Here is a 27,727-nt window from a genome sequence, read left to right on the forward strand (position 1 = left end):
ACAACCATAAATATTTTATTGAGGCAGAATTGCTGTTTCATTCAGGAAATTATTTGATACCATCAAGGGCTGAATAAGAGTTGGAAGTAGAAGGGACTGGGTAAGCCAAATAATTACTTTAATTGTCAGAATCAGTTGACTTCAAATCAGTGGTTGAAGCACAGAAGTTTAATAATTACTATTTTTATTTGTACATTTACTAATTCAACACTGAAAAGGGGTGTCCATAAGCATTCCTATTCCAAGAGAGAACACTGGCTTCCAGGCTGGTAGGAGTTGTTAGTAGGCTAGGGGACAAAGCCTCTGCTAATTCCAGTAGGAGGTAAAGTTTTGACTTATTTTAACACTCTCCAGCTTTTACCTTAGTATCACTAGTGACCTAATTACTGATTTATTAATCTCTAATACAGCCATGATGGAGGTCTTGTACATGCATCTGCTACTTAGCCCATTTTCTTTGCATCAGGTGCCATCAAAGAAGATTCATCAATTTCAGCTCTTGCCCTGTCCCCTGGCCACAACTTTAAGAAAACGAAAGGGATGATAGTCATCACTACCTGACCTATCCATTACAAGTGAAATTCATGGCTCATTCCACACCAGCTCAGCTTCACAAGTCTTTCACGAGCTTCTTGGCAGGCAGTATACATCATTTTCCAGGCCATAAGATGAAGTTCATGTTGAAAATGAGTCCTAAACTGTTGCCCTGGCAAACAGCAATGCAAATAGCTTTGTCTATCTGTCTGGTCCTTCTAAAAGAGATTCAATATTTAAAAAGATACTTTTCATCAGAACATATGGATCTATAACCACCCAGAAGAGACTGATTTGTCCTCTGGAGGTGCCTTCCTAGAGGCAGGACCTACATAAGAAATTAAGCATCTTTCTGATATCTAGAAATTAGCTGTCTAGCCTGAATTGTGTTTTGCTTTCTCCGTCCAGGTGACATGCCCCAGTGGTCACATCAACTGTGCAATGCCAGACCACTCCAAGGCATGCCCACGTGCTGCCTGATGCCAAGCAGACAGGTACAAGGCTCCAGTGCCCAGGGGCAGGAGGAGACCTTGCATGCCTGCAAGCTACAAGGAGGCTGGGCTGGTGTTCACAGCAGGTTTGCAATCTACATTTGTAATCAAATGCTTGGCTACAAAGGGGAAAAGGTTAAGAAAATAAACTATTGAGGCACTTCCTGGTGCATTTAATCTCTTGCAGTGTGAGATTATTAAACTGTCTGTGCATGAAGAGAAATACCACCAACACTGGCAGGGAAGATGACTCTCCTATAGTTTGACTATGATCACAACTTCTAGTAAACTAAAATCTGCTATTAAAAGAAAATAGAAGCTTCCCTATTGTGTTGTTCCCAAGAACAGCATTACACAGATAATGAGTCACTATAGGGTGAGCATGGATGCCTTCACAGTTTCGTAGGAATGAGCAATTAATGTTAATATTAACAATGTTGCTAGAACAAAGTTACTCAGCCCTCTGGTTATTGCAATCATTTATAATCACCCTGGAACCAGAGACCCTAGGTGTCACCCCCATGAAGTTAAACAGCCTGATTTTCAAATACAAAGGTGCTAGGAGTCAAAGGTGAAATTCACGGGCTATATTTAGTGTGGAATCATCTCTGCAAATATAACTTCATGCGCTGGACAGTTTATAACAGCACTTCCTCAGCAGGTTGCCTCCAGAGAAGTATAACATCTAGAGAGAAAAAGCAGAAAAAAATATATCGTTTTGAGCAGACTTCTATAAAGACAAACTTGCAAGCCCCCATGACAATTTAATGAAACAGTGCTTCCATTTTTGTCTTACAGGCCAAAAGGAAAAAAGATCATTGTTTTTATTTGAAGAGATTCTCTATAAATTTATGGTCCACTTGCTAGTGTGAATCAGCCTGCCTCACCCTGCCAGTTTCCATAAAGCTGCCCAGCCTCCATCAGCTGAAGATCTGTCTTGAGCCATTACTGCAGGCTAACAGAGTGACAAATTTCTCAAACTAACAAAGGACAAAAACCACTTAACTCCAGGTAAATAAAGTGCAAAGGAAAAATTATTTTCACATATGCACTCATGTATGTGCTTGCATTTATAACTCCTAATTGCAGTGAAATTCTCAACTGAGCCTGTCATTGCAGAGAGGCCCTGTCAGCAGGCAGCCTCCAGGGCAGGGGGTGGTTTTGGGGAGCATCATGGTAACACTCCACAAAGGGAGAGGAGGCTGGACAGTGATCACAGCTGGTGTCCTGGCAGAAAGTCAGAAGCACCAAGGAGATGTTCTGGGAAACACTCAAGAAAGTAGCACAAGGTTAATAAGTGGCTCTTACTTAGATTTCCCCTGCTCAGAAGGGTTTGCTGCCAACTGCTGTTTCTTACATCACAGCACAGATTCTTTTCCCCCTTCCCACTGACATTCATAGTACCGTTATGATTCCCTAATGGAACATTCTCAGATACAATTTATTATATTCTCAATTAACTGTACAGAGTTAGAGAACCTTTGGACATCCCCTGCCATTCAGCATTCCAGTAACTGCCATGGGGATGGTAAACTGTAAAAACAAGATCACAACAAAGCAGGAAGGAGTGGGAGGGGAACTAGTCACCTATTATGTCAGCCTTCATATTCAGAACCAGATCTAACAACATTTACAAATAAAGTTCCCAAATTGTTTACAGAAAATATTCAAAAGTTCAAGAGCAAGAAAATTTTGCCTAAGGACAGGTGCCTTGTCCTGCAATGGGACAGGTGGCCCTGGCAGAGACACAGAGGTCACTTAACCACTGGACATGGAGACAGGGAAGAACTTTCTACTTGATCCATCATTTCCAAATCTGTTTTCTATGCAAGGCTAGAATGGGGACTGGCAGGATCTCACAGACCACAGGGTAGCACCCTGGACCACTGGCTAAAAACTTTTTCTGTCTGGACATAATTCTTAGGGAGAATCCATCCATTTTTATCTTCCCTTCTCTCTGTACAACCCTAGGTCTCTCTTGATTTCCATGACCTTTAAGCTAGCATGAAGATAACAGGCAAAGGACCCATCAGGTTTCATAAATTAAAGCTCTAACAGCTGGAGGGACTGAGACTCATCTGCTTCTTGCATTATAGCTAAAAGGAAAAACAGCATTTCACTAAAGAGCCTCACAAACTATTAACTAGCAATTAAAGAAAGTGAACACTGTAGGTAAGAAGACAGCACATTAGTAATACAAAGTTGGTTTATTAATCCTGAAGTCATATTTTGCACTTTCATGTTCCAGTCCATTCATTCAGGTTTTCAGAGAAAGATCAACACAAAGAGGCAGTAAATGATGGTGTTTCCTGCCAAATCAACCCCAGGAAATACAGGAATCCCAGTCATTACAAATTACATCTCACCGGATTTCCAGCACAAAACAGAGGCGGTAAATTCCCTGTTTATCACAAATGAACACCAGTCCTGCTGAAACTTGACCAGGAAAGGCAAATAACCCCACCAACAGAAAGGAACTAGGAAGACATCTGTGCTAATGATTTACTTTATCTCCAAATCCATTATTTAAACCTAGAACAGGATGAGTTGAGAAAGCATTGGCCTTGATCAGAGCTAACGTGGTCAGGTAAAACCTGACAGAATCTTGGCCCATACAGAATCAATAAGATTTCAGAAAAGTTTACTATTTAGCTATTCTTAGAAAAGTTTCAGATTCATTCAGAAAATGCAAAAAATAAAAACATTAAAAACATTACTGAAGTAAAAGGGGAATACAAAAACAACAAATCAGAGACTGGAAGTGAGTTATTAGTACTGTTCATCCAGCCCTTAGCCAGGCTCTGGAGGTGCCTTTGAGATAAAGGACCCCAGCTTAATCCCTGGCTGTTTTTAGCAACATATCTGGGTACCATCGCTAAGCCTATGCTGGGTGTTGTGCTTCTACAGCTGGGCTGCTTGCAGCATGTCTAGTAAAGATGTGTGCATGGACTGTAGCAAGCATAACTTCTCTTTTACAAATCCAATTTGCAGGTTTGCACTCGTCTTTTCCTGCAGTGCCACTATCTGCCCCTGTAGCATTATTATCATAAAATATACTTCAGAAGAGACAGATGCCTATTATCTACATCATATGATCCACTAGATTTGCCTGGAAATCTTAGGTTTTGTTCATGCGTGCATTGGATTGCATAGTTTTTTTTTTCCTCCCCAGGTACTGTTTCCACATTTTTCAAAAGGGAGAGGAAAAAGCTATCATTGGAATGATGGGAAGAAACAGTTTGGCCAGTGATTATCAGCAGCTAAAACCCCTCAAATTACAAGCATATTAACTAGCTTTAATACCTCCTTTTAAAATGATGCCATTAACAGAAATAAAGCACCCAAACCTTTTTTCAAAGGCAAGAACCCTTTTCCGCAGGACTCCCCTGTTAAAAAAATGATTCCATTATATATTGTAGAAAAAGTAGTCCTGGATGGACTCTGCTGTACCCATACTTTTAAAAAATTGAAGGGAATGACATTAAGTGCATACTCAGTAATCAGGATTAATGGGGAAGGAAAGCTTTGACTTACCTCCCATAGCATTCCACTATATTCCAACATACTCTGAGTACATGCTCTAAACAGACTGAAATTGTAGGTGCCAGGTGTGGATGCCCTCCTACCTTCACAGCATGCTTGCTTGAGCAATAGTTCTTAATTCTGTAAGAGCCTGAAACCACACCTTGCCATACACAAGTGAGCCGGATCAGTGTCAAAGTCATGCTGATCACAAGAAAATGGTGAAATCAGCTGCCTGCAGACTGCACACAAAAGAAATCCACCAGCCTTTGGTTATGTAACTACCAGGAATTCAAATTCACTTATCCAGACATGCAAGAAGCCTGTTTCTGTTTCACTTCTATGAACTTCCAGGTAGAACTAAAAGGTAAAAAAAAGCACAAAGGAAGTCTGTGCATATAAAAGAGCTCAGGGAAACAGAGGTGGAGGAGAAATGGAAGCACTGTGCTGCTTCTCTCCATCAGCCAAAGAGGGAAGACAACAACTGCCACAGAGGACACACATCTGCAGCCCCTGCTGCCCACAGCTCCACCTGGAGCAGTGAATGTCTCAGCCAGCCAAGGGTGCAGCTGCTGCTCCCCAATTCCCCCATGCTGGTTTCAGAAAGCAGCAAGCCCCAGCTGAGAAGTGTGAAAAGAATCCCTGAAAACAAGCTCTTTAAATTAACATTCACAGCAAGCTAGAGATCCATAGACAAATTAAATCACTAATAAAGGATTATGGCCTTGGCCTGGCAGTAGCTGACCAACACAGAACATCTGTTTACTGACATCCGGGGCTTTCAGCTTTCTCAGTGCTCTAGAACTTCCCATCTTCCTATTAAGTTCCAGCCATAAAAAGGCATTTCCCTCCAGTTCATTAAGCCTGATTTTCCAAGGAAGACTAATTACAAATAATTTGCAATGAAATAATAGGAAATTAAGGCCTACTTTGTGATGACACCTCCTTGAGTACAACACAAAGTAGCAATAACTACAGAAGATTTTTCTTCTGACTTTGCCTTCTGTCAGGCTGTTATTTAACAACAGCATGCATTAGAAGCATGTTCTGGGATTCTTCAAGCAGACAAATGCTTTCGAAAGCTGCCTTTAAATCATGTGTAGTGGACTGATCCTGGACTCGGTTGTGAATAATTAGATCTGGTTAACCCTCAGGTCAGAACAGGGCCAAGCACTGACAGTGGCCAAGGCAAGCCAGAAAGTTGCAGTTGCCAGTTCAGAAATCATCCTCAAGAGCAGAAGGAAAAGACTGGAAGGAGCCGGGGAAAGCAGCAGACAGCTGCTCTGCCCAGTTTTTGCCACGTTATATAACAGCAGCACAATAATTTATGGAGGCACCTGTTCCAGAAACACCTAACTGCAGAGATCCAGCACCAACACACTGTAGTGCAGACACACATAACAAGGCATACTTTGAAATCTAAAAAGTCAAAGCAACTCCAAGTGAAACACGAGCCCAGCACCAGTGACACAGCCAAGACCATGGACCAGAGCAGCAGAGAAGCCAGAGCAGAATTGCATCTCCACATGTCTTGGTTCCTTATGTAATAGAGAAGCACAGAATCATTGCCCTACATAGTGAGGTGCATCAACATCTCTTCATATGGAAAAAGCTACAGTATTGTAAGGATCATTCTCAGTGATGTTCCTAAACTGGCCGTTTGTTTCTATACTGCAGAGCAAACATGGGCTCCCCAGCACAACAGGGACATAAAACTACTGGAGCAAATCCAGGAGGGCTACGAAGATGATTAGATGACTGGGGCACCTGTCATATAAGGACAGTCTGAGAGGACTGGGCCTGTTTAGCCTGAAAAAGAGAAGACTAGGGGAGACCTCATCAATATGTATAAATACCTGAGGGGAGGGTGCCAAGAGGATGGAGCTGGGCTCTTTTCAGTTGTGCCCAGCAACAGGACAAGAGGCAGCAGGCACAACCTGGAGCACAGGAGGTTCCAGCTCAATAAGAGGAGGCACTTCTCTACTTGGGGAGTCAGAGAGCACAAGCTGTTTGCCCAGAGAGGCAGTGGAGTCTCCTTCTCCAGAGATATTCAAACCCCAACTGGATGCCATCCTGCACACATGCACTAGGTGATCCTGCTTGGCAGGGGAGTTGGACTAGGTGATCTTCAGAGGCCCCTTTCAACCTCAGCCATTCTGTGATTTGGTTTGTTTAATCACATGGACAAAAAATAAAAAGCTATAGGGAAACAATTCTGTTCTGATTTGCTACACAGAAAACCTGTCCTTAAAATGAGAGCAACTTGGCTTCATGGGCAATTCCTAGAGGTTGAGCATGGAATATTCTCTCTCTAGTGCCAAACTTCAGGATTACCTCAGGGTAACAAGCATAGATCAGAGAGGTGATGAAAGTGGAACAGGAGCAGCTCCTATCCTAGGCTCCAAATGTGAAATATTTTCAAATATCAGGAATGAAGGCATCAGTGATGGGGACACTGCCCACAACCACTCAGGTGCTGAAGCATTCACTGTGCTCCCAGCTGCAAAGTATCAGATGCCAACCACAATAGCAATGACAAATCCAAATTTACCATTTCTAGCACTGAGCATCCTTCCCCACCTTCTGTACTGAAGAAGATCTAACAGGATTAAACACTTCAACTGGTCAGGCATGAGTGGGTGCTGTGCTGGATGGCAGAGGGTTTACTTGCTTTGCTTGCAGCTTGATTTCAGTTCTTAGTTAAGGCTTGGCTGACTTTTTCCCTTTGTGGGTGAAGTACTGTGTATGCAGTACAGGCCACAATACTGCCCCTTATGCAGTGTTATTTTACAGACAGGATCTCATCCACAACAGAACACTTTCACCATGACAGAGCACATTGAACTAAGAACAAGTTTAATAGAAAATTCATTTTTTTTATTTTGATGCTAGAGAAAAGAGAAAGGATTTTATGACTTTATGAACTCTGAAGTTTCAGGGTAAGAGTTCAGCTCACCCTGAAGTGAGCATGTATTGAGATCTTGAATTATAAGGTAGCACCAAATGTTCTTAATATGGCAGAATTTAGCCCTGCAAGAAAGGGTCCAGCACAGCAATTATTTCAGATCTCACTTGATATTTCAAATTGTGTCATGAGCCAAAGACAGTAAGGACTCAAATCCAAAATATTGACTATAAAAGAATCTGCAGATTTTCCCTGATAAATGCTCTGTAACCCTGTTACATTTTTTAAAAATTAAACACGAGTGTTAGTTATTGAAAGTGATTAACAGTAACTGCTGTTCAATGGTTTTGGGGTTGAAGAAAACAGTGGAATTCAAGAAGTCACTTAAAGTACTAATCCTTTTCCAGAACATCGCAGTAAATAGCTGTGATGAAGCTGATAAAATTGAATAATCTTTAGTCACAGAACCGCTATACCTTATTACAATGATCACACATACATTTAAGAACCAAGCAGAACATGCAATTTCCGTAGTGAGATTCTTACTCCAGCTAAAACCTGATTTCCAAATAATTTTCATCTTCTGCATAATCAGTTCATGCTGTCATGTTCTTTGTCAGCCAGTGAAATACACCAAGAAATGTCTCCTTCATTTGTACATAACATGCATATATTTAAAAAAGGTAGAACAGCTGCAACTAAGGAGATGCAGAACCAAGGAAAAAATACAAGAGCATTTCAAAACATGCCTGCCAATGTTGACTCAGGTAATGTTTGCTTGGTAATAGCTGTAGAATTTATAATCAAAAAAGCATATTAGAGTATTCAGTTTGTTCTTCTCTATACCAGAAGACTAATTTCAGTCATCTATTGTGCTGAATATACTTGGGTTGACTAAGCATAAGCTAGTGTTTTGCTAATACACATTCTACTTTTAGGGTAATAGATTCAAGCCTTTGAATATCTTCATCGCCCTTGGCAATTTGTTCCAGAATATAATCGATAAGCTGCATTAAAGTTGTGCCCAGTCTCTAATTTCAATTTGTATGGCTTCAGTTTCCAATGCAATACTATATATCCCCTGGCAGATTAAGATGCTTTTAAGTATCAAAATTCTTCCTGAAAGGGAAAATGACTACATTTAAGTCACCGCTCAACCCTTTTCATTAGCTAAACAAATACAGAAAGCATTGCCAGATAATTTCTATAATCTCACACACTTCATTTTGAACATTTTTCAAATGCAAAGCAAAAATGAAACAGTAACTACAAAGTGCTGACTGATCAATTCCCTTCTAAGCATTGCTTTAGAAAGGAAGTTGTAATAGTTGTGATAAAATAAACAGATGTCTTACACAGGAATACCAGAACAAGGAATATTGCGTAGAAGAGTTAATGTGCAGCTCTAATATGTGCTAAGCAAAAGCATAAATTTAAAGGAGCCATGTACGTAGTGAGAACACACTGGCATCGTGCAACTGCTCTCTGCTTTGTCAATCTCTGCCTGCATTTTCCTTTCACTATCTTCACAGCCTCTATGGAGTATAAAAGGAAAGGGCAGCTTGATTGACAGGGTGTGAGAAGTCCCCACAGACTCCAGCCTGGTGTGGATTGTTCTCTGCCCATCAAGCTCCTCCAGCCTTACTTGGGTTTGACCTTTGGAGTTTACCCTTTGCATTTGACCCCACTCCCAGGGGCACCAGCTTCTCTGGCACAGTCAGGAAGAGTTCCTGGGCATCTGTTTGGCAGCATTCCTCCTTTTCCTACTGTAACAAATCCACACAACTCCATTTTCTATCAGCTGCTGTGACCACACACAAGACTGCAGTTTTAACAGGTTAGAAAAGACTGCAAGCATTTGTAATTTTTCTTCTAGAAGAAAAGTGAAACTAAACCACTTTCCCTCTTCTAGCCCTACTCAGCACTTACACATCATTTCTAGGCATACTGCAACCTTTAGATGAATGTCACACTTGTCTTGACATTTTCCCATAGATTCAGTTATTTTGGTTCTGATCTAACAATTTGGTAGCAGTAAATCTGATGAGGATGCCCACCGATGCCAGCAGAATGACTTCTCATAAGAGACATTTCTCCTGCATTTTAGAGCTTGCAGGCCTCTTCCAAAAAAAAAGAAAACAAAACCAAAGATTAAGACAAGGTTTAGAAGTACCTTATAACTAGCCATATAAGAAAAATCTGCTTATTCATCACATCTTTCAACACAATACAAAAAATATCAAATTTTAAATATAAAAGTACAAAATTCTAAAATGAGTATGACATTCCTGTAGGTTCTAAGTTAATGAAGGCTGATAAAACACTGTGCCAAACCTCAACTTTTTTTTTCATTTAAGTACTCTGAACAAGTGTTTTCAAACAGAGGAGGGAAGTTTTCTAAGATGCTGGCCACCCCATAAATCAGGGGAGCTATCAAACACTGCTAAAGCTCCCCTTAAGCACTGTCAGCAGAAATTCTGCAGGATCTCTTGCTTTTTCTCCCCTTCAAGCTTTTTTCTGTTTCTAGTCTATAACCTTTGGTTTATTCAAGATGAATAGAAAAAACAACAGGGAATTCACAAAACTGAGCTCAGCAAGAGATAGTGTCAGAACAAGTCATTAGCTTAGATCTCAAATCCAGAGCACACAGTGAATTACATTCACTTGCAGAAGTGCTGTGCAACCTATAGCAATGAAAAAGAGACCAACTCTATGGGGACAGGCAGACAGGTAGCATAAATCTTCACAGCTCTATCAATTTCAGTGACTAGGCTACATTCTGATCCCATTTGCTGCAGCATAAATTGATAGCTTTGCCAATATAATGCTGTTCACAGCCTAGAACAAAGCTTATATAGCCCTTGTGGTTGTACAGGTGTCTTGCTACATCCAAAGCTACTGAAATCAAATAGCATAAATTGGTCCATACATAAAGTACAGTTTTGAACAATTAATACTTCACATTTAATTTTTAGAAGTTATTTAAAATCCAGTCTGAGCCAGAAAACTCATGTACCAAGGAGGTTTTGTTTAATTTAAAGTCCAACAGTAGTCAAAATACATTCTTAACTTATGGAGAGGGCATTTATACCTAGCAGAATCTCACAGGAGCAGTAAGACTTCAACACACATGCTATATAGCTTTGCTGAACAAGGAACACATTTGTTGTACCATGGAGGAACCACAGTGAGTATTCATACATGTAAACAGCATAAATTTGTTTTAAAATATTCTTTTTCAGAGAAAATCCCACAGGCTGTGGATAGCATTCTCAGATGGGTCTGGGTGTTACATTGTCAAGTCTTAGATAGGCATCTCCCAACCATAAGATGCTTAGGGCACAGAAATTAATTTGTCTCCCAATGATTTTAGCCAGAACTTTTCTAATCTTACCCAGGGATGATGGAATCCTGTTGATGACATTGGCAGTTGAATGAAATCTCTTGGGAAAATAATATAAGACTAATATTTTTTCATCCCTGAAACATGAGCTTTCTACATCTATATTTTTATATACATTTCTATACCTACTAAGGAATCATAACCCAAATTATCTCAAATAATGTTGATACAACTCCAAGCAACTTGCTACTACAACTGTCTTCAATTTCACTTAGCAAACATTTCATTTGCAGTCTCTTAATTAACCAGCATGTTTTCCAAGATGTGACAGCATGCAGCAAAGGAGAGTTCTAGATGCTTTCAGACTGCTATTTTAAATCTAACTATGCACAGCCTCTGGCTCAGATTTAGAGAGAAGCATCCCAACTCATCATGTCCAAAATGAAATCTGCAATTGCAATGCAGACAAGCATTATCACTTTCTTTTTTGCACAATTGCCAGGGATTTTTTTTGATCAGAGACTGTTTACAGCTTTAAAAAAACTCATTTTTATTTCTATATTCTTTTCAGCTTTGTCTGTTATACACTTTTAGCTATCACTTTACATTGCTCCTTCAGTAAATACATTTCACATGTTTTCCATTAGAGGACTCAGTTGCAGACAAGTAGCTGAGCAATGAGTATCACTTTAGGGTAGGTCATTTTTCACTGATCTGTCACAAAGTGTCTGACTTGATTTACATAGATTTGTTAAAGGTGTGCAACAATTTTAATAGAACTGTATATTTTAATTAGCTCTGAAGTAGCATATCTTGCATTCCCCATTTGAGCTCATCTTTGATTTAACTGAGGCTTAATTCAGGCAATATATAACCCCAGTGAACACAACTTCCTTAAACCTGCAATAGTTTTTAGCCATTTTACCCTGATCCATTTTAATCAGCAGGCAGCATAATACATTCCTGGCAGCAGACACTGCCCTCCCAGTTAGTAGAAACACCTGGGAGTGAACTGGAAATGTATTGATTTTTCCACATAGCTGCTGGCTACAAATCCATATTCATAATATAACATGGAATCTCTGGCTTTTATCAAAATAGGAGAGAAAAATGAAATTGAAGCAAAAATATATGCAAGAAATATTAAATTAATGGACACTTTGTTCAGTCCTTTGGCACAAAGATATCGAAAGAAGAGAACATTTATATTATACACCAGCTCAGTGTGCCAAACTCAACCTTTGCTGCCTCTGTTATTATTACAGCTATCTGCTTGGAGAGGAATGTTCATCATATTCCAGCCTGGCCCTCAAGTGAAGCTGCACAGTCAGGAGCCTGCAGCTTTACAGCCCCCTGCCATTTACATTGCAGCTCTATATGATGCTCTGAAACTGCATTTTTTCCCCTAACACCTGTGCAGTCCAAGACCACACCTTGGACAGGCCAGGCAGTCCTGGTGTTCAGGCTCTCATCACAGTGCAGATATCCTGCAGTGCCTGATCTCTTTCCCACAAAATCATCTGGTCTGAATGCAGGGACCAAGTAATCCATCAGTATTCAGAACAAAAGCACAAAAGAGACTGGAAACCACAGCTTTTCCATAGTTTGCTATGTGCTAAGAAAACATCCCCAGCCAGGGATTATAACAGTAGGAAGAGCAGGAAACCAAGTTGTCAAGTCTTTAACTTAATGACACTTTTATTAGCCTATGGAATAACATCCCCTTGCATGTTAATGATGGTTATAGCTACCAAGGAGCTACTAATACTCTGGTTATTTTCATGACCTTCAGAAAGGAATGGCTGTGCGCTAAACACCGCCTGGTGTCACAAGGCTTTGTCATCTTTGTAATGTGATTGGAGAGCTCAGATGAAAGATGCTGTAAAGCTCAAAGCCTCCTTAAGCAGCAGCAGCAAGGTCGTCCTGCACTTTCTGCCAGACACCACAGATGGCAAAACAGTGACATGAGAAAGCCTCAGAGGCCCAAATTGCATTTGAGGAAGAGCAAGAAGTGAAACTCTTGTGTACATACACAGAGGACCTGCTGTGGTCTGAGACTGTGGCAGTAAGCATACATACTACATGTACTGTAAGCGCATTTTCATAAGTGAATATTTGCTAAAACCACTTTGTTTGATTAAGCTAACAGCCTGATGTCTGCAGAGAATCAGCTCACTTCTGCTAACCCACCTCCAGGCACAATAACTTTTTGCAGAAACAAGACAAACAGGTGGAGGGTTGTGGGTCAAACAAGCCCATCTGCAACCACCAGATGTTGCTGGAAGGCATCTTTAATCATGATCAACCTGCATTTGCCCATAAAACTTCTGCCAGCCAGTATAGCCTTACCTTTTCCATTTCCAAATGAAGCAGAACAGGGCTGCACCTTACCCACTCCAGCACCAGGCACAAGAATCCTGGTCTCACTCCTACCTCCACAAGCTACTGTGCTTCAGGCTATTAACAGCTGACAAACACATTTACATAAACACGCCTTACCATTTTTACCATAAATAATTGACCTTAATCTCTCCTGTCAACCTTCCACATTGAGATAGAGGAGGAAGAACACAACACAATCAAGTAAGGCTATAGCTCAAGCCCCTCCACAGCTGGAGAGCATCACTGGCCAAAGCTAACTACACAGAAAAGAATCAGTTATATTGGTTTTAAAGATGTTTTACTGGTTCATTAACTGTTGAGTAGCAATAGCCTCTCCTTTCATTTGCACTAAAGCAAGATAAATCCTCCTTGCTCAGAACTTGTAGTGCAGTTTAGACAGAGTTACTACTTATGAGGTCTTAAGTTCAGATCCAGATGTTCAAAGAAAGTAACCAGCTCTACAACGCTGTTAATGCTGGAAGGGGCTCAATGGACAACTCCTTTATTTCTGCAGTCCAACAAATTTAGACCTCTATGAAACTAGAAAATAATTTAATGATCCTCCCCCTCCCCCCCGGGACATATTCAAATACTTGTCTAGAGCATAAAGTGTCCAAGTGATATTATTCTTGGAAGTCATGAAATTATGAAATAATCCCTGGAATGAGTTTTTACAATAAAAGTGACAGTTGGAGGAAGGGTCAACAACAGAATTTAATTCTACAGCTAATATTAGTTGACACCATAAGCAAACATTTTAGAAGGTACCTATAACCAGTTTTCCCTGAGAAATTCTTTACAGTTGAATGAGGCAAATATTCTTACTGCTCGTACAGCTGTTCTACACAAGAATGGAAGCCAAGCGCCTGTCACATTTTCGGAGAACTGTTTAAGTTCTCTTAAGTTTTCAGAGAACTTAAGCATTCTTAAAGGACATTTAAATTTGGTAAAAATCAACCTTCAGCCCGACATCACTTCACATAAACAGCAATACCTACACTAAAGTGTTCCAGCAGATTTTCCCCACTATGAGATAAACCAGTGCTAAGCAAGATGGTCCTTTACACATGCGGAAAACAGAAATCCTGATTAACGTCACATTAACTTGATTTCTTTTAAGCTTTAGTGAAGTTAATTCTGTTTGAGCCTCATGCTTGAGACAGCACTGCAAAAGAAATACAACTCATACTTATCTGCAGAGTCCTTTTCAAGCAACTGCCCCATCAATCCCACATTATAATGCTCTAGCTCATTCCATCCTTGAATTTCAGACCTTCAGCTTCTGTGATAAAGGTCCAAGAACTTATAAGACCAGGTACTGCAAGAAAACTTCTATAGTTTGCAAGTATTGGCACACTCACTTACATGCACCAGCTAAAGCACAGTCTCATATGTTTTGCATTCACTGAAAACATCTCTGGCTCATGATATTCCAATGACTCCATCCTTGCTGTGTCCATGTATTTCAGGGATTTTATGGCATGGAAAAAAGCTAAATTGAAAAAGGAAGATAGTGTATACAAAATGTCAGTCTGCATACAGCACTTTAGTTTTCCTTCTAGTTTTAATGTGCAAAAGTTACCCAATGGCATTTCTAGCTGGAAAGCCAGTCTGATGGAAACCAATGCACTTTTGGCTAAGTGAGCTGGCAGGCTGAAAACTAATGGTTTCAAGCAAATTGTAAACCAGATATCCTATTCAAGACACTGGCATATCAACAGAAGTATCAAGAATGTTGTTAGAAAAAAACTCAGGGTTTGGGACTCCAAAGAATATTCATATTTTATAATTACTTTATGAATACCACCATGATCACCAGTTTCTAAAGCTAAACATTTCTGCCATCAAGATATTCAAGACAAGTAATTTATGGTGAGAGTTAAATTCACTTTCTAGCCATGTCCCAGCTAGGCAGACTGACGACTTACTCAATGCTAACTCTACAAACTCCCTTAGTCCCAGGCTGACCTCTTCTGACCTACTGAAGAAAATCATTTTCAAAGGAACCCTATATATGCATAGCCTACTTACCAGGTGGAGAAATTTGGTGTTACCTACATCTAATCTGAAATTAAAATTGAACATTTAAATACAGCTTTGCAGATATATTAGATGCCAGTGTTAAGCTGAAAGCCCTGCTCTAGTTTTACCCTAGAACAAAATGCTTTCCGAGGTTAACTGTGCTTAATACAAGAATTCTCCATGCAGTGTTTTTTGGCAGAGTTTAACACTGAACCCAGTAAAATTTGAGGAACTCTTCAATTGAGCCATCCATTTTATAGATACAGAATGCAGACATCAGAAAAAATAACAGGTTTTATGAGGTGCTTAAGTTTTTCTGACCCCATTTTGGAACCGTTCTCCCAGGATAACAGCCATCATCCTCAGCCCCCCCCAATGCTAGCAGAGCGCACTGCCACTAAAAACAACTCTCCCTCAGCTTTCTGTATTCCTTCCTGTCATCCTTCCCATCCAAAGAGAATTCCTACTGGGCCCCCATATGACAGATTAGCACTCATATTGGGATGAAGACAAACAACTGGCTGCATAAAGGGAGCACAGGGAAGGATAGACTAAATTGAACAGTTTGTTTCTAAACTGTTCAAACATTTTGCCTTCCAGCAGAAGAAATCCTGCTGTTTTCACATTTCCAGACAAGTTGTTACAAACCAAAGTAGGTTAGGATTAGTCCCAACATCAAAGTTTTAGGGACATTGCCATATGAGGCCCATTTCAACCTGGTGAAAACATTGCACATCTACCAGGATAGCAGCTAAACAGTTTTAGGATGATCAGTTGGTCTGAGACAAGAACAGAAGCAGCAGGGCAGGCCACCTATACAACTAATCAAAACAGATGAGGCTGCAAGTTCCAACTCTTAAGAATCTTTGCTGTTTCCACAAATCTACCCTTTATCAATTGATTTTGTGCTGCCTGTCATTACATTTCCACCTTGGTTTTATACCAGTTTTTCTCTGCAACATCTGTGCTGCGCTTACAGTAGTTCACAGTAGTGCAAATGATACTAGTATGACATTTAGCACTCATCAACCACTGATGAAACCATAAGTGTGCTAGTAATTGAAATAACTGACTACAAGTGTCAGAACAGGACCTGAATAATATTCAAATGCTCTTCAGATGTCTTACATTAATTGTAAGAAATGAAATGCCATTTAAAAATAGAAACATTTTAATGAAAGCAAGCCATGTTTCCCCATATTACACAGATAAAAGCTTCCCTTTATCCTGCTGTAGAATCTCCTTCAGTGAAATCCCACCTGTAACACTATACGCTGCTAATCACTGACAAGCACCATGTACTGTCCACAGAGCATGAAGAGCTCTTTAAATACACCAGCGAACCATACAGGGTGTTCTCTTACAGTGCCCCAGAAAGCAATTCTCACATTTAACACCTTTTCTTGAGCAGGCACAGAGTAAACATGTAAAGGGTTAAAGAAACTCTTCTCTTCAGCAGTGGCATTACATTATCCAACATCACTCATAGCCAATGCTGCAAAATCAATAATGCCCCATCCAGCACATTTCATGCAGCAGCTTTGAGGGACAGCTGTAACTAAACAGGCTATAGAACTGACACTGGCTGAAAGGGAGGAAAAGGAAAGAGGAAGTTAAAGAAAAATTAAAAACCTTTAACAGTTTCCAGGGAGCACAAGAAAAATGAACAGTTTAAAACCAAGCGCGAGCTGAATTTATTTCATGTTTACTCAAAAGCTTATGCAAGGGAGAAAGCTTTCATTTGGGAAGGTCTTAGGGAAAGATACAACAATAACAGTTTTAGAAACATTTGTCTTTTGCCCAGTCTTAAGCAGCAGGTTATTATGGAAATCTTCAATATAATTATGTAATTATTAATGTAACACTTTGAACTTAGTCAAAGCCAGACTGTTCACCCTATCATGACCTAAGCACACCTATGCTGTGCAGACAAGTGCTGAGGCACAGCACACTCCATGTAGGGCATCAGGAAAGCCTTTGGGTTCTGGGTTGAATCCAAGACACCAGGCTTTTCAAGCAGTGCACAGAAGGAAAATTTAAGAAAGGAAAACACAGGAAACTGTCAGATTGACCAAACCATCCATTTTAGCAAGCCATATTAGCTTAAGGGACAGTACTAGGCTAATGCAGCTGAAGAGCTCTCAAGCCACACTTGGCTTGCATTTGCCAACAGAGTCCAAGGCAGATTGACAGTCCAGACATACCCTAAAAAAGCATAGCTCCTTAGTTAATGGAAAGAATTATTGCTTCCTATAGATTCCAGAAGCAGGAAAGCAGCAGAATTAACTGTAACTGCAGTATGCCAGCACAAAAAGTAACGCACATATTAATTGGGCTTGGATATATTTGGTGTGAATTCCAGAAAATGGTTTTAAATTAGAGAGAAATGGAGCTACCAACCAATATACTTTAAAAACAGTGTGTGTGGGGTGTAAATTTTTTTTTATTTTTTAAACAATGGAGCTTCATTACCCTGAGTGTATACAAACAAGCACATTTGTCCTTGACAGCAGGTGAAGTTTCCAGACCCAAGGGACCTCACTTCCCAGCATGTCAGGGACTGGCCTGCTGGGGGTACAAAGCTTAGTACAAACATGCAGCATGCTGACCAGATTAGTGCACTGCTAGGGTTATACTACAACACATCCTGAACTTACACGCAGGGAGAAGCGCTCTAGCGAGGGGGCTCGTGCCATCTGTGCAGTTTAAAAATAGATGTCACCTCCATAGAAGTTTGACCTTGAATCTTTCTCTACACAGCGCAATCTATGAAAGATAATGATTCAAGGTAAACCAAGCAAATCTGCAGTGAACACAGGTCGCCAGGTTTCTGCTATGTCCTCATTCATGTTTCCATCTACCACTGCTCATGTTCTCATTTCCTTCTCCATTTTACGCAGACTGCTGCTATAAAGCAGAAACAATTAAGTACTCTTGTTCTGAAAGAACCTTTGTCTGAGTGCTCCTGTATGCTTCTGAAAGTAAAAAAAAGTTTCAGAAAAAAACAGAAAATAGCTTTTCAAGTAAGGTGACTTCAGGTACTGCTAAAAAATAGTAAAGCCTTGTTTGATCAAAGTTTCAGTAGCAGAAGACCCCATTTTTAATAAGCTAATACTTCAGCTTGCTGCTATAACTTTTAGCTATGGGTGCTTTTTTTAAACTGAATATCTATTTTTACTATTGTTGGATGAGTTACCATAGTACGCATTATGCACTTTTAGTCTAAGTCATCCACACATCTCAAAGCAAATTGTACCTTTTCTAAAATTAGACCAACAGATTTATAAAAGCTAGAGGGGTAAATCCAATATGCCACTGAGTGGTAACAGGAAGAGAGTTGCAAAAGACCTGAGTTTCACCTAAGTCACATTTACCCAGACTGACTGCTTCAGCCAGACCTGAGGTTTACCCAGATTCCCCACACAATTACAAGTTCTTTGTACTCTCCAAACAAAATTAAAATGAATCATCCATAAGTCCATACTCTCAAAGTGAATCTGTTTTGTGTTGAATGACTGAAATAAGGCCATGGAATGGGCGTAAGCAAAACAAACTCTTCATTCTCTAAACCCTTTATTCTATTATTTTTAGGAGAGAATATTTGTTCTTAATTTAATGAAGAGTTATACTCGCTTTCAAAAGTGTTCTCTAGCCTTCACCTGTTTGCTAAGGCTGTAATTCTGCTATTAGATGCTTTTATCATCAGGATGGAGTATCCTGGCCAAAAGACAATGTAACTTGCCAATAGCTCATTATTAGAGACTGGCTAACAGCATCCTTCAATGGTTTGTGCGTCATTGGTCATTTTCTGTACTGAGGTAGTGATTCTCCAGATTTCACCTCTCAAACAACAACACGTCCATCAGCATAATCCAACAATTCCACACTCAGTGAAAATAGCCTTTAACACAATCCTTTCACCATCTACCACTCCAGCTGCACAATTTACATACAATTTATGAAGACTGAAGCTTTGCCATCAGAAATTTTCAGAGAAATTTTCTATATATTTTTTTCCTTACTGTCTTGTGCATCTGGAAATCCAGGACTCTGGCACTTCGATAAACTGAGAATAGACTCCAATCAGCCACCCAAGAAGTGCACAGATACCGGTCTCTGCTCCAGAGAAGAACTCCACAATGTAAAGCAATCATTCCCAAGAGAATGCAGATGAAGGGACTGCAGCACCATAAGGGCACCTTACAGTACTCGAAATACACCCATACACAGATGCAGTACAATTCCTGTATTTAAAGGTATTGAGGTTTTAGATCAGGTATGTAAAATAAATGTGATTGTTTCCCACAACTGCAAAAGTAACTGGGGAAAAAGTTAACAGACAGACTGGATTCATTTGATTCTTGAATATTCTTACATTTCTGAACCACACTGAAAATAATTTGTTTGTTAACCGGCTCTGAAAAAGAAATTGGTCAGTTCCATCAAGTTTAAACCAGATGATCAGAAATAACTGCTGAGCAGTCATGTACATATGCTAATTTTTTAGATGTCATAACAGAAAAGAGGGAAACATGAGTTGAAGAAGCAGCTCTTGAAATTTTTTCATGCTGAGCTGAGGTCTTCACATCATATAGGATGAAAATCACTGCAGTCATTTTTATGTAACTGGGAGAAAACCAAATTGATGATCAGTCACATTAATTCAACTTTTCTGCAAATTATATGAAGTGTTACTCATTCCTCAGCATTTTTTATACCATTTTTCAAAATATATCCAGTTCTTATACAACTGGCCAGGACAGAAAATCACAGTGAGAACCAGTAGTGTTCCAGGAACTTTAGGTTCTTATTGTCCTGGCATGGTCTACATAGATTCATAAAATGCCAAAACCTTCTAAAACAGGTGGTTAAAAGTGGGGTGAATGAGAGGTTATTTGGACAGATTCATTGTTTTTGGCAATAACAGCAGAGAGCACCTCTAAGAGCAAGGCCTCAAATCTCTAAATTAGAGATGTGGAAGAGTGCTCCAGGTTCCTTTGCAGCAGACTTGCTGTAGAAGAAAAGCTATAGTCTGCACCTTGGTATACAAAGATTGTTTTTTAAAGGCTTCTAATTTGATTTCAGACATGTTAGCTGAATATACAAGCAGTCAGAATTAATTTTAGAAAAGCTATATAACCTTTTACAGTGTTCTTTAGTGACTTGATTTTTGACAGGGATTAAATTAACAGAAATTAAAAGACTCATGCAGAAATGAGATGAGTTATTTCTTTTAATCTGAAGGAGCCCTCTTGATCCAGTCTCACTACTGACTTCCTTCCAAGAACATGCCATCTATATAAATAGTTCTGCATCTCTATCCTACAGTAAATATATGCTTCTTTGTAGTGAGATACTTTGAGCATAAACCTGACAGCTCTAAAGCACACCTCCAGAAGTAAAAAGCACTGGTCATTGAGTCTGCTATTGGTATATATCCACCAAGTGCCCATTTCTTGCCAAAGCCATCCAAAAACCTGAAACAAATTAGTACTTCATTCCAAACAGGCTAAAGCCAGAGCCCCTGCACACACACACACTCTAATTTATATCATAGGAAGCCAGATAAGTCTTCAGCTGCTACTGCTTTTACTTCTAATTGCAACTTTCTGCCTTTGGAGTGAGGGACAGTAGTGTCTGGGACACTTCACAGGCACAGACACTCAAGACAGAAGAGGTCAGCTCATTTCAGGCTGTCCTGTACTTCTTATTGGCATTCATTCATATCTGCTGGTGAGTCGTGTTAGGGTCACTGTTCATTGCTGGAGTGGCAAAAGATCCTTTCTGTAAAGGTGCTGTTAAACTTTTCAAAGTTTCCTGGCACACCTGGCTCTAGGAAATCACCCACTCTGATATGGATTAGGAGCAGGAAGAAGGGATAGGAAAAAATATTTGAAGTACCTCATCTTATTTCTCACTGTTCTGCACTGAGACCAGGAACCTTCAGAGGCCTCATCCTCTGTAGAGGAGAATCATCTGGTGTCAGCAACCTGCAGCCTGGTCAGAGGAGGGCACAGGCTAGCACATTAGCATAGCTAATTGGATCCTGACCTTTATATGAAATGTGAGCAGTTGACTACCTTCAAATTCCTCAGCTGCCTTGTCATTTGTCTTGCTTCAAACAGTTTATAAGTCAAAATAAAACCAAATGTTGAGCTTGCAAATAAGACAAGAGAACTTGAGTTTCTGACAGGATAAAGCAAGAAAAGATGTTCTGTAATGTTATGCATATAGAAACCTATATATAGTTATAAGCATATATAAGTATAGGTTTTATTAGAAAAATTGAGACTCCTGGAATCTGCATCAAGACTGCTGAAGTGATCCATGTTTGTCCCCTTGTGAATCATTAATGTTGTTCACACAAAAGAGAATCCAAGGTTGTTTATGACAGTGCTGATCTTACAGACTGTAAATAACAATCTGTTAAAGACTTTTCTCTGAAATTTGAGTAATGTAAACTGTATGTAGAAATATTTTGAATGCACAGATTAGTAGCTACATGAATTTTCTAACAGATGAAATGCCCTGCCAGCAAAGCTGTTATAAAATTTCTCAGATCTGCCTTCTTTGACAAACATATAAAGACACAAAAGTACTGTCAAATTGGATAATGAACAGATTCAGTCCTCAGAGACCAGTCACACCAATTTGATCAGACATTCAGCCAGTGTTCCAGCAGTTTTTGGCCTCTCCCAGTTCGGAGGCAACACAGCCTTCTGATTATAGAAGATACCTCCCCCATACTTAGTTTAAAGCCACAAAAAAATATTCAATATGCTTTGGAAAAATAATAGTGTTTTTATCCTATACAGGTAAATATTCTGTGAGAATCTTCAAAGACATTCAGTGGAAGTCAGCTGTGGGAACACAGGCTTTCCCCACCTGAGACAGCTCTATCAACACATTTGCATGTACTAATGAGGAGCTGCTGCTCAAAGGGGTCTTCAGCTGGCTACAACCAGCAATACTGACATAAGTTGAAACTGAAAAATACAAAACATTTGCAACAGAGCAAATTGCTATTTCCACACCACCTGCAGTCCTCCAGCATGAAATAGAAGTAATGGCTGCTATAATACCAGTCAGGTCACTGGACACCCAGAGGCTATTTGTAAATAGCCTTGTGTCAGTATTTACATTTCCCAAGCTGTACCTATTTAAAGTATTTATCATGGTGGTTAAGAACTCTGACCAAATACCCAGTCAGAGTACTGAGCACACTCTGATTGTTAGAATCATTTCCAAATTGAACCATACAGCACTGGAGATGGATTCCCTATGCCATCAATGCACAATTTCAATTAAGTTAACTTCATCAAATTGCTCTGTCATTCAATATGTTGGCTTGGCTGCAGTAAGCCATACACCATCCTGACAGAGTAATTTTTCTCCCAAACAGAAGAGAATAACTCTTATTCAAGTAATGACAGATTAAACAAGAAGCTAGCTGAAGCCTGCAAAAGAAATTTCTGATCTGCTTGTTTGCAGACGGTATCCCCATAAAATGAACAAAAATCTGTAATTTAATGTTTCTTCTACCAATTGTCACGCAAAATGTTTTGCACCTTGACTGCACCATCCATGTGCCTAACAATGAAAGTAGGAACCCAGAGCTGTCCCTAGAGCTGAGATCTAGCAAAGGAGGTACTTAAAGAGGGAGGAAGCAGGACAGCCATAGGGCAGCCCACATGGACCCCATACCCAGAAAGCACATCACAGGCAGAGCCAGGCTACCCCAAGGAAGGAAAGCTTTTTCAGGTAGGACACCATCACATGGAAGTTGTTTCTCAGCACTTCTTTCTGCCTCAGAGGTCCACCTGGCTAGCTGCTAAAACATGATCATATCAGATCTGTTTCACCCATCTGCACTGTTTCATACATAGCTCGCACGCTTAGAGCTTAGGATTTGACAATAGCTATTGAATTGCAGGAGAGAAAGAGCAAAAACAAACAGGTGAGGTGGCTATTTGTTGATTGCTAGGAAAGGAAGTCACTCTTACTCTATCCACTGGGGACCTATTCTATTCTACACACCCTCCCCTTGGGTCAGATCCAGACCCCACCACAAACAGTAGAAATAGCCCCATTGAGAACTACAGTCTTCAAGCCAAGTATTATATGGCAGTGGGGAAAGAGGAGAAAGACAAAGAGGTCACATTAAAAAATAAACTTGTATGATAGTTGGAAGTAAGCCCTAAACGGATACATGACCACATGTTCTACTATCATCACAGCCACTATTGAAAATAGTACACGTGTGTATATATATATACACACACATTCTTAAATTTATCTTTAACCACTAAGTTAGAGGGTACCTCTCAACTCATATACCCCCAAGAATGGAAAATTAGTGCTTTATGTTGAAGTCTATCAGATTACTAAGAGTGCCTTCCAGCCCTTGTTGCACAGCTGGTAACTGGCTTCAAATCTGTGAAATTCCATTGTCATGTCTAAAGCACATAGATACGTGTATGGAAACTTCTCATCTTTTCTTTTACAACGGTTGCAATCCCAGTTCTGATGCACTGCAGCTCTTCACAACGCTGCCAGACTCAAGCCAGTATCTACAATCAACACAGCCAGCTCTTAGAATACTGAAAGCTTCAGTGCATTTTATTACCATTAGCTCTTATAAAATCAACTTTTTTTCTACATGCTATTCTTCACTTTTCGTGGAAAATGAAAGTGTTAACACTACAGTGCCATAACACAAGGCTCTCTTATGTTGCTGTCCAGGAACATGCTTCCTCACATGTTCTGCAGTTAGGGTGGCTTTTCCTAGCCAGTTCTATAGCTTATGGATGAGTCCAAGGAACAGTCAATAAACTGAAACACTTAATAAATGCCCTATTTTATCTTTAGAAAAGCCAGAAGAACAGGAAAAAGTTTTTTTTGATAAACTCTTATCCGTTATAAACAGCAATAGCTAAACCAATTGCTGTACATGACTGACTTTAACCTCACAACAGCACAAGAGGAACAATGAATGTCAGCCTCAAAGAAAACAAAACAAGCACTTTCTGCATAGCCTAGACATACTTTACTATCATAAACTGCATAATAAACAATAAAGTTATTTCTATTCCAATTATACATTACCTAGAAGACAAACACATGAACTATACCACAAAACAACAAGAACAGCTCTAGATTCTCCAAACATGAACATGTAAAAAGCTTAAAAATTTTAACAAAGAAATTAAGTCCATAAAAACTTACTCCGTGCTAGATCCACAGAATAACACCTCCAGGCCTCTGCTTCTCCAACAGCCACTTTGAAGAAAAAAGATGCTATGGCCTTCTCACCTGCTTTAATACTCTTATGGGAGAACTATGCCAGCTGAGTGCCATCTGCATGCTCAGTGCAGGCACCTGCAAATGTCCTATCAGGTGTGGAACGTGAGTGATATTTAAGATCTTTTTCTTACCACGGCTTGCTTAGTGTAGAGTGAGTTATGTCTTCTAGGGACTTTGTGCTGTGCTCTTTATGCATTAGTGATTGTAGACAATATAAGGATATATCAGCAAATTTTCTTATTTATGTGTTTTAATAACTTTAGTCAGTTCATAGAGACTTTAAGGTGTGATGCTTTTATTGTGGTCAGGGTTTCTGATACTGTTCTTCTCAGCTGCTTTTTTCAGGCTATGTGCTTCTAGAAAATAGTTTTTCTTATACTCTGATTACTGCTTTGTCTGGGCTCTGCTGCCTGGAGGTTCTGCTATGGGGGGCTGTAGTGCTGGGATCCTGGGGGTGGGGGGAGGCACTGGGCTGCCTTTATTCTTCTGACTGAGTACTCCTCAAAATTAACACTATAATACAGCATTGATTTACATTTCTCTTACTTGTTAAAGTATAGCAAATGGGGTGGATTGCCCTACTGTTTTTTTGGTGCTAGGTACTATACAAAAGGAAGATAAAGACACATCTTACTTTATGAAAGTCTCTGAATTATATTTACTAAAAAACTGTCTAGTAAACAGAGGAAAAAAAATAGTACTATGTACTTCAGAACAACAATTCCTACTAAAATTTAAGCTAGACAATTGCAGCATCTTCAAATTTTGCTACACTTTCCTTGTAAGAGCTCCTTCATTTTTGCTGTTCCTAATTCACTCTGCCTGTCTTTTGCTCCCTGGGATCCATCTCTGGCTCTGAGCCAGCTTTTACCACAGTTTGTTAGGGTCAAGTTTTAATAAAATGATACAACTCAGTGCACAAAAAGCAGTATTTTCTTCCCCCCCTTTGATCTGGAGAAAATGAACATGACAGTCTCTGTAAAATGGGCTTTTCTGGTAGAAGAGGTGAATTTGGCTGTCAAAAACATCTACTTCAGAAGGCAGAAAAAGAAGCACCTAAAGGGAAAGAAAAATCTTGAATATAACATATGCATTGAGAGAAACAGAAGGAAGATTATAATACTGTCAGCCTCTGATCCTTGGAAATACTTGGTCAGAGCCAAGAAAAAATCATGAGACTGACTTAGGAAAAAACATAAGGCTTTTCAAAAGCCATTTGGGCTACTTTTGTTTGACTTCTGGTTTCTGAGCTTCTTGGTTCATATTTTAGATTTTCATTCAAAAACCACAGTGGCCAGAAAATGTCTGTGTCTTGTTGATGGTTGTTTCCTTTTCACTTTGACTTTAATATAAATCAATAGATGCTGGGAACTGGCTTTGAAAAACAAAACATAGAGCGGGATGCCTCTGAAAAAACCATGAGAACTAGCAAAACTGTTTAACTCAGGAAGCATAATTTCAAGCTTTATCTCGTGGAGTGGTTGTTCCCATGTCTTGTGTGCTCAGCAGGTAGAGGCTCTGCAGTGACAGCCTGGACTGCTGCTCTTCTCTGGGAGGGAGACAGACTGAATTTTGCGAATAGTTCCAATTCTGAAGATGAGATGTTCAAAAAAAAATCTCTAGAGAAGATTCCCAAAAGTGGTTAATCAGAAACATTGGCATGTTTTGCTTCAATAATAAGGAAGCTTTATACTAAATATTAATATTCTACTGTGATAGGAAAATTAAAGTGAAATGTTTACTGCCTTGAAGTTAAATATTTTACTATTACTGAGAAGAAGAGATTGAAACAATCCAGCAAAACATTTCAGTTTTGACAAAACTGTATTTTCTCATTGGACTTTTCTGTCAAAACATTATGACCAGCTCTAATAAACATATGCATAATGAGTATAAACATATGTTCACTCTAAAGATGCTGGTTTAAACATTATTGCAAAATTAAATCTTTGTTTATCCACAGCGTAGACTGAGCATAGGCAACAGCTGTTCGGCTTTTCACTGCTGCATCCCCCAGTGTGCTCAGTGCTCTGCAGGGAGGCTCTGCTGCAGGACTCCCTGGCTAAGGGTGCTTGGGGTGCTCGCTGCGGGGTTCAGGTCCATCTCCAGGCTACTGTCTTCAGCTATTCATTACACCTGATTTGCAACTGAATAAAATTTCTGATTGACAAGGCATGTGCTGTTTATCCATCTACTGCTCTGTATTCTATGCTCTCAAACCAAGGATCACGCTCATTGCATGTAACATTAGTAATTTCTCCTGCAGCTCTTTCAAATGCCCAGAAAATGGAAACCTTCAGAAAAATGATACCTCAGCGGTGCTCTCCAGGCTATTGCTTTTCATCAAGAACTTTCCATCCCTAGCGATGCAGTCAGAAGCAGCTCTAAAACAAATGTTTGTCTATATATATGCTGCATTTATTCAGGATAAATAAAGAATAAATCAGTCAGTTTGTTGTGAATAACTTCCATGGCTGATGGTTGCATACTGTTTTACTACAGCTATGGAAACATTTGTCAGGATCCTTCTCCCCTGTTAGAGGACACTAGCTCCTTTTCTATTTTTAGATCAGGTCCTAGGGTAGGGACAGATGGAAAGAAAACAAATGGACCAAAAATAGACAGGACACAAAGCAAATTGTCTATGGGTTGTATAAAAGGCAAGTGAATAGATCATTCCCTAGAAATCAAAAATTTTGCGGAAAAGAAAATGAGTCATCTTTGCACGGACTCCAGGCTCAGCAAGCACCTGCAGCTTGTGGCAGCTGGTCCTGCTCCACATTTCAATGCTGGACCCCTGAGCTCGGAATGACATCGGCCACTGCAAAATCACAATTTTCACTACCTTTTAACCAGAATCTGGGTGTCGATTTAGCGACAGCAAGGCAACTGAGGGAAAGATCACACGGACAAGAGTGATGTGGAAGGAAGCGTTCGAACGCAGCCACATGGGGTGTCTTGAGCAGGGTTTTGGCGGGCAGCTCCTGCAAACCTCCCACCTTCTGCTCCCGGAGCCGATGACAGGAGCTGCCTGTGACCAGCCCGCCCTGGCTGGCCCTGTGCTAATCAGCCTTGGGTATGTGGGACCCCCATGCCCTGGGGTAATATTTACCCCTCCCAAAGACAGGCTTGCTGGTTCAGTGCCCATGTATGCAACCCGATCTTGAAAAAGAGCTTGGGACAAGCCTCAGAAAGCACTGAGATATCCCTGAGTGACCTGCAGTT

The 27,727-nt window shown here is 40.0% G+C and overlaps 2 long non-coding RNA genes across 2 annotated transcripts; one reads left to right on the forward strand and one right to left on the reverse strand.

Annotated features, from left to right (window-relative positions):
* On the reverse strand, positions 1-24,565 carry LOC310884273. The gene is made up of 2 exons (XR_014574109.1): positions 24,425-24,565; positions 1-1,710 (listed from the first exon to the last, which is right to left on the reverse strand). It is a non-coding gene; the product is annotated as an uncharacterized lncRNA (long non-coding RNA).
* Positions 24,566-24,660: 95 nt separating this feature from the next.
* LOC310884274 lies at positions 24,661-27,054 on the forward strand. Its single transcript, XR_014574110.1, has 2 exons — positions 24,661-24,786; positions 26,471-27,054. It is a non-coding gene; the product is annotated as an uncharacterized lncRNA (long non-coding RNA).
* Positions 27,055-27,727: the final 673 nt, after the last annotated feature.

The sequence above is a fragment of the Anser anser genome, assembly GCF_964211835.1.
Source record: "Anser anser genome assembly, chromosome: 19".
NCBI classification, from domain to species: domain Eukaryota; kingdom Metazoa; phylum Chordata; class Aves; order Anseriformes; family Anatidae; genus Anser; species Anser anser.